The sequence below is a fragment of the Pollachius pollachius genome, assembly GCF_949987615.1.
Source record: "Pollachius pollachius genome assembly, chromosome: 3".
Taxonomy (NCBI): Eukaryota; Metazoa; Chordata; class Actinopteri; order Gadiformes; family Gadidae; genus Pollachius; species Pollachius pollachius.
In genome coordinates, this window is record NC_136936.1 from 47,229,652 (window position 1) to 47,238,154 (window position 8,503).

An 8,503-nucleotide genomic window follows, 5' to 3' on the forward strand; every position below is an offset into this window, starting at 1 on the left:
TGGCTAGGTTGAGTGAACACCGTTTCCAACCTGGGTTCCTTTCTGACGTGTGAGCGGCTGAGCACATCACCTGTCTGTTACGCAGGCTTTTGAGATGCTCCTCACAGCCAGGGTGCAGGGTGCCCGCCCCATATAAGTGTCGCCAGCGGGGGTGGACGCATTTCGCTTTCCACTCAGCAGAACACGCCGACAAGTGTTGGCAAACAAAGTCGTTCTCATTCAAAGCAACAGCGTTGCTCTCTATTCACGGCTTTCCCTGGGCCTGATTGTTTCTTAGGGCCATGCCGGGTGCCTTGGCAGAAGGACTAATGAGAAAAAGAAGGGGGGGGTCTAATTTATTGTATCTTAAGAGCAGCAGTGGAGCTGATGGTCTTGGTGTGATCGCCCCTGGGTGTACGGGCAGCAGAGACGCATACAGATGAAGGGATCCCCGCCCCCGCCCCCCACCTACACCACACCGTGTGCGCTACGGAGCACAATGCTTTGGCGGCTGGCCTCTGTTTCCACCCTTACGTGTAATTGGACGGGCTTTTCTATACATACAAGATTTGCATTTGCAGAGTTCGCTCTCTCGCCTCGTGTCGGACACGGAGACACGGCGTCCGCGTGGGTTCAGGCGAGATTTAATTAGTCACAGGTCTCTGTCTCTAGCTCGCCCTCTCTATATATAACATAGAGAAAGAGAGAGGGGGGGACATAAAGGTTTTTTATCATCTTTCTCCCCCTCGGTAGCGGTGCTCAGCCGTGGCATTCGGCTCACATTTCAATGACAGCGTTTATTACCCATCAGACCGCCGGTCGCTCTCTGGCGTCCTTAGCGAGATCAAAACCGTACGATTTGGGGGACATGCCCTTATGCTGTTATTTCTTTATCAGTTTTTGAGGCTGGGCGGGGGCGGGTGGAGGTCCCCTTACAGCTGGCAGAGGTTAAATAATAAGTAGAGAGAGATAGAAAGAGAGAGAGAGAGTGAGAGAGAGAGAGAGCGCCAGCCAGATGGGAGGCTTTGATATTCCACCGTCGGGCTCTCACCTCCACTCCGAGCGGCCCGTGACAGGCGGTCTCCCGTGGGGGTCACGGTGTAAAGAGGGGAATTGTTTTATGAACGCCGCCGCTACGCTCCGCCGCGCGCCAAAGGACACTTTAGCGGCTGGAGGTCAGTATGCAGATGAGGCAGGGCTCGCGCCAGGAGAGGAAACAGAGCTTTATTTTTGTGTGTTGCGCGGCCGAGTGGAGGTTTTGTGTACAGATGGTTAAGTGGTCGCTAACGAGCTCCATGTGGCCTCTGTTGTGCGGCCCTCCTTAATAACCCTCTCCAGCCCAGAGGGCTCCGAGCAGGGCGCAACAGGATCCAACGCGTTCGTACCGCGGGCTGGGAGGGGTGAGGGAGGGGCGGAGGGCCAGCTCGTCGCTCATTACCGGCAGAAACAGAAACGGCGATTTTAAAAAAAGCGCCTCAGCGCATTTGTCCGAGCCGCGGGGGTAGGGACAAAAGGTCGCCCGAGTCAGGCTGAAGCCTGGTCGGCTCTGGCCGGGGCCGTCTGGGTCAGGCCCCGGTTGTATTCCTTCAAACACTTCAAACCAGTGAGGGAGGGAGAGAGAGAGAGAGAGAGAGAGAGAGAGAGAGAGAGAGAGAGAGAGAGAGAGAGAGAGAGAGAGAGAGAGAGAGAGAGAGAGAGAGAGAGAGACAGAGAGAGAGAGAGAGAGAGAGAGAGAGAGAGAGAGAGAGAGAGAGAGAGAGGGGGGAGAGGGAGAGGGAGAGAGAGAAAGAAAAGTTTCTTTCAACAAATCAAAAACAGTAAATACAACGACGTCACGCCTCCCTTGTAACCCACCCGGCGTACCGCACCTTAATTAGCGGCCAGGTTTGACAGGGGTTACTAATGGTTCTTAACGACCGGGCCTCACCTCCTCACCTCTGAACAGTGGCTGGCCGTCGATGCCACTGGCCGCTGGGTTGACCTGCACTACAGCCACACCGGGTCCCACAGAGAAGGCCTCCTCATCCACACCTCAACCAACACACTCCTCCTCACTCATACGGTCGGATGAGCAAGCAGGGAGCAAAACAGAGGAAATATAATCACCGGGGACCGAAATAATAAAAATGACACAATGTTGAGCAGCATTGGCCACAGGGAGAAGTGGCGTGGCGTTTAAAGTTTCACACACAATTCGCACAAAGAGCTGTAGCTAATTGCGGTGTTCATTGTGTAGCTAGGGCAGCTGTTCAAAAAGGACTTTCCGTGCGGTAAAAGCTATTAGTTAATAGTTCTTATTAGCTGGAAGGGGGGAAAAAGCGGGCTGTGTGTGTATTTCTATTAAAGTACAATCCTTGGTTGCAGGGCTTCGCTGCATTTCCCGGTTAATCCGTCAGTGAGTCATGATAGCGATGAGTTTTAATGTGCTCCACCATTATGGCTGCAGGATTGAAACTCTCATTATATTTCCATTAGCTACCTGTCCTTGTAAAGAAAGTGCGCTTCTGCAGTATTCCCGCGGTATACACAGTGGGCTGCGACCGCATCAATGCATGCTTTCCGTCCGTCCGTGTGTCCTTCCTTCTAAGTGTCTGACACCCTGTCGCGCTGCAGATCATGTCGTTTGCCCCGCCTTCCCAGGCGACTGACCTACACTGTACACACGAGTGGGGGAAATTAATGCTTTTAATTTGAAAAACCTCTGTTGACGAGGTCAACCCCGCCCCAACCATGTCGCGGTTTGTTGCTCACACCCCCTCGATCGGTCTTCGACGACGACGGGCGAGGGGGGGGGGGGGGGGGGCTGGTTCGACTGCATCCGTCAGCCCAACCCCCACCCTGCTCACCTTGAGCATCGCTCAGCTGCTGCCGGGATGAGAGCTAATCACCTCCGTAGGCAAAAGCTACGGGCGGACATCCGTCTCAGGGAGCGAGCGGTGACAGGGTGGGGGTGGTGCGGCTGGGTGGATAGGGGGGTGGTGTTGCTGTGGAACGGATGGTATTGGTGCGAAACGTGTCACACCTGACGTAGACACAACCTGTCTGCCGTGTGCGCTGCGACGCGCTGAAGATTCAACCCGCTCCGGTTACTTTTTGTTTTTTCTCCCCCCCCGCGCCGCGACTATAATAATCGCATCGGTTCTGGACGTGTAAATCCGTGGCGATTCGCAGCGCCACCCGATCGCACTGTAGCCCCTTTTGTGGGTCGTCTGCCGTCTGCGTATCTGTCGGAGGGATCGCAACTCAGACAGCTGGGGAGCAGCCGCTTCTCATTACACAACTTAATTCCAAAGGATTTTGTTCCACTTTTTTTTTATAGTAATTTATCTCCCAAGAAAAAGGGTGAAAAAAATTAAGAATAGTTAACACAAGAGCCCCCCTCTCTCTCTCTCTCTGTCTCTCTCTCTCTCTCTCTCTCTCTCTCTCTCCTCTCTATCTCGTTCTCTCTCTCTCTGTCTCTCTCTCTCTCTCTGTCTCTCTCTCTCTCTCTCTCTCCTCTCTATCTCGTTCTCTCTCTCTCTGTCTCTCTCTCCTCTCTCTCTCTCTCTCTCTCTCTCTCTCCTCTCTCTCTCTCTCTCTCTCTGTCTGGTCTCTCTCTCTCTCTCTCTCTCTCTCTCTCTCCTCTCTCTCTCTCTCTCTCTCTCTCTCTCTCTCTCTCTCTCTCTCTCTCTCTCTCTCTCCCTCCCTCTCTCCCGCTCCTCCGCTACCTTGCCCGTTGGCAGTGATGCTAACCAAGGCCAATGAGCCGTAATTACCGGACAGCCATGCATAGGCATGTGTTTCTATCACTGCCTTTCTACCCCCCGCACACACTCCCCCGCCCCGGCCCGCTTCTGGGCTCCACGCCCGAGCCGCGCATCGCCGCTGGTGTCGCCGCGGTCTCTCCTCTCTCTTCGCCAGCGTCACGAGCCACACGCATCTGCATATTGTTTAGGTACTCTCCTGAGCTCCATGTGCCAGTCAGGCGGAGAGACAGAGAGAGGGGGAGCGAGAGATAGCTGGCTGCACACCAGTCCTCCTTAGCGCCGCCACGTGACATTTGAAAGACAAGGCTGCAGGCCTTGATGATAAGAAAATCATCCCTTCTATTTTGTGTCCCCGTGCCGGTTTAGAAAATGGGCTCGTCGTTTCGTCACTGGAGCCTCCCACCTTCTTTGAGTGTTTGTGAAAAGTCTGGAGGGAGGGAGAGGGAGGGATGGAGGGAGGGAGAAGACTGGATCCCCTCCACTTCTCCTTGTCTCCCGGTTGTCCTAGCCATCCAGATGGCCCTGTAGCAGCGCAGTTCAGACTCAAAGGTTAGCCACAGCCGCTACCTGCTCATTTGAATCACCCAATGGATTGGTGGAGGAGGGAGACGGAGAAAAGTGAATATTTGATGGGCACGTGACATTTGAATCGAGAGAGCTTGAGGGCATGTCATTGATGATAAGAAAAACATTCCTTTTTTGGGCGTGCTCGCTGGTTTACTAATGTACTCGTCATCATAACTAGAGACTCCCCTTCTTAAAGTGTTTGTGATAAGGTCGGCGTTAATGGCTTTCAGCTCAGCTTGCTCAGACCTCTTCATCCCAACCTGTTGAAAAGAGTGGAAAATTAGGCGGCAAGAAAGGAAATTGTAGCGTAGATAATACAGACTTAAAGACTTGGAAGTTTACTCTAAAAACGGCACCATCGTGGTCCTTCTTAAGGGCTATTATTATGGGCTATTATGCGCTTTTATTATGAAGGAACCAAAATGGGCTATTCCAAGGTAGCCTGACACGAGCCTTCATACTTTCTTTCTCAGGGTTTTTATTCCAAAACTTCCCCATTTTTTTTTCCACAGATCTCATACTTTGCACCTTGTTTCTTTCTCCTTGAGGCATCAAAATGTAACTTTGCATAAAAAACAACGTGAGTTTTTACGAATTAGTTTTCTCTCCGCCAATGTTTGAAAAAAAGACAATTCACAAGCCGTCATGCCATCAACGTCTCCCCCGATGACAAAAGGCGCTCTATTCTCTGAGGAATACAGATTTGTTTTCAACACGGCATTCTTCTTTTTGGTGGGGGAGGGGGGGCATTTCATTTTTTAGGCAGCGTGTCAAAGGAGCCTGGGTAATGCTTATCACATCCAGACAGCTATACATCTCCACGCCTGCAATTCTAACCAATTCCCTCATGAGCTGCTTTAGCGTTGTCTGTGGTCATTATCACATGGGGATCCATTTATTCCTGTTCCGCGCTGGACCTATTGTTTTCCATCAAATTCACAGTCTCCCTGACGTTAATGGACCAATCTGTTTTGAAGCTTGAGATGCAAAGTGACAGTTTGGGAGATTCATAGTCAGCAAGGGGCTTCATTCTAGTCCATCTCTATTCACTGGAGCGGGTTTGGTCCACAGAAGTGGTTGTAACTACAGTGTGTGTGTGTGCGTGCATGCGCGCGTGCTTGTGGGCGAGTGAGTTTCTGTGTGCCTGGGTATGTCTCTACATATCAACCATGCACCCCTCTCCCAAACACGAAAGTCACAAACTCTGACAAAGCGCACAAGAAATTAAAAAGCAGTTACTAAAGGGGAAGATCTCTGCTCATCTATCGGGTTGGCCGGCCGATCTAAAGTCCCGGGCGATTTAAACTCCATCCCCATCATCTACAGTGATTATCGTTCACAAATAGTGCGTTTAGGATCTTTTCCAGATCGGTTGACCCAGCGATTTTTGCAAAAAACGCTGACTGTCTGAAAAACAAATCACAAAGTTCCCCGGAGCTGGAGGCAAGGACCTCCAGGCCTTTTTTAGGTGGTTAACTCCTCCAAGGCTCGGAGTCCCCCATCAGAAAGGCATCTGCGTGCGGCTCCCATGGATGGCTGGTCCCTAGTCCGTTAATACCCAAGTGTCACTCCCCAGAGGATCGCAGGCCTCACGGGGCGAATGACTGACTGAGTGCGGTACCGGGTTTATGATTAATGTACTGTACACATGTGTGGCTCCATTGAATTGGAAAACATGAATATGCGACTATGCAGAGATTTGTTGGATGAGTGTTGGAGCGGGAAACTCCTAAAATGTGCGTTTCTTCGGATTTGAGGAAGAATCGAGGGGTTTAGACCGGTTCCCCGTTCGAATCAGCATCTCAATGTTGCCGTGTTTTGCATCCCGATCGACTTTCGCATGCATTCACATCTCTGGATTTCCGCAGTTAAGCTCTCTAAAGGAATGCTGTGGCTCTTTTTAAATTGTATTAAATAGACGTGGGCAGAGTTTTGACAGCCAGCCGTCTGTGTCACACCTGTAATGTTTACTTTTAAAAGCGTCTCCAAGCTCCAGAGCCAAGCATCCTCTTCTCAGGCATATGTTCGTTTTGGAGTGCACTCGCTCTTTCCCTTTCTCTTTCGCTCTCTTCCTCTTTCTATCTCACTCTCTCTATCTCTTTCACACTCGCTTTCAATCTCTCTCTCCCTTTCTCACTATCTCCCTCTGTACATCACTCTCTCACTCTCTCTCGCCCTCTGTGTCTACCTCCCTCTACCGCCTTCTCTCTGCCTCTCTCTGTCTCTGCTCTCGATCTCTCGATCTCTCTCTCTCTCTCTCTCTCTATCTACCTCCATCTCCCTCCCGTTTCCTCCCACCATATCTCCTCTCTTTCTCTCCCTCTCCCTTCCTCTTCCTCCATCTATCCATCTCTCCCTCTACCTCTCGGGACAGAAGAGTGTGTGTGTGTGTGTGTGTGTGTGTGTGTGTGTGTGTGTGTGTGTGTGTGTGTGTGTGTGCGTAGCCAAAGTGCTCTGGCTGTGGCTCAGCTGTTGCAGCCAACCGTGGCGCTTTGCTTCCCCACGCCCGCGCCATGAATCATGCAGCCGGGCAAACTGTCCAGCAGCACTTGGATCACCACAGATGATGAGCCACTTAATCATGCTTCCACCCTGCCATTAATGAGCCACAGAGCCACGTGCAGCTCTACATACAGAGTATATATATATTTATATATATACCGTATATATATATATATATATATATATTTACGTGTGCATATATATGGTTGTGATTTGTGTGCATTTTTCCTATACACCCGGTATCTGTATATAAACAGTTACACCCATTACTTCCATTATATATACATTTATACATCTATATTTATACACAAATTGTGCAGATAAAGCAGATCTATATATGCTGTGGACGGGAGGCAAAACTAATGGCCTTGTCATTGTTTTTCTCTCTCCCTCTCTCTCTCTCCTCTCCATGCCCAACATCTGGCTTGTCATGCACTGCTAATATGGACCATCCATCCACTCAGGCCCAGGTCAGTCCCATTCATTCAGTACCTCCAATGCTGTGCCGCCAGGGCGGCCACATGCATACACACAAGCCTGGCTCTCTCTTGCTCACGCACACCCAGGCACAGGGACGCACGCACAAGTATAATAATAACAGTGGTAATCTTTTAATAATCGCGTGCCACGCAGGAAGTTAAAGTGCAGGGCCCTCAGATGAAATTGCATTTCCATTCCATCCAGACATTTCTAAAGGGGCCGAAGGAGTCAATTCTATCAGAAATGGGCTGGGGAGAGTGCGCTCAGAGAAAGGGAGGCAACGTTATTTTCTTCTCTTTTTTTTTTTACATAAAGAAACACCCCACCCCCCAGCCCTTGTTTGATTTTCTGAAGGGTGTAGACTCTGGCATGATAGCCGAGAAACACTTTCTTCCGCCGGTGATTGGAGCCGCTGTCCAAGGGCCGGTACCTGAGTGACACGGCGGCGCACTCACCCTCCTCCTACGGTTCCTTCGCACCTCGTCACTTCCTCTGGCAGCCTGGGCGTTTGACAATTGCATTGTAGCGGCGGCCGACTTTATGCGTCGAAACGGAACAAAACGACCGCTATTCTTCACGCGGGGGTCGACAAAAGGAAAGTTTCCCGCCCGCAGTCAGGGTTTCGCCCGAACCACTCGAAATGTCACCGCGGCCCCCCCTCCACCCTCCACCTCGCTGGAGAGGGGGGGGGCAGTGAGACACCCCTGACAGGCATGCTTCACATTCTGTGGGCATGCGGCAGCCAAGCGCTCCAGCAGCGATTGCGTTTGCCAGCCTTCCCAGCAGGGGCATCTGCAGGTACAGATGGGGGATGATGAGGCCGTGTAATGGGCGTCTGTGCCCCTCTCATTGGGGAGGGAATATTCAGCCCCCGCACGCCCGCATGCTGCTCTGCTCCGGTCCGTGCGCACACACACACTAATTCACACCAACGTACGCATTGACGCGCACGCGCATATGCGTGCGTTCACGGCAAAACGTACGCATTCATGTACACATATACGCACGGCGCATAGGCTCACACACCTGCAGCCAAGCACACACATATATACACACGGAGGCAGACACACCCGCATAGCACAAAGACACACACACACACACACACACACACACACACAACCAGACGCTCATGCACTCTCTCACACACACGTATATACACCTACAGGCACACACACACACACACACACACACACACACACACACACACACACACACACACAGAGCACATA

General features: G+C 51.4%; 1 protein-coding gene across 1 annotated transcript in view; it reads left to right on the top strand.

Annotated features, from left to right (window-relative positions):
* Window positions 1–8,503, top strand: part of thsd7ba (thrombospondin, type I, domain containing 7Ba) — a gene marked incomplete at both ends in the record, with an annotated part of 111,038 nt that overhangs the window by 74,668 nt on the left and 27,867 nt on the right. The window lies entirely within an intron of this gene.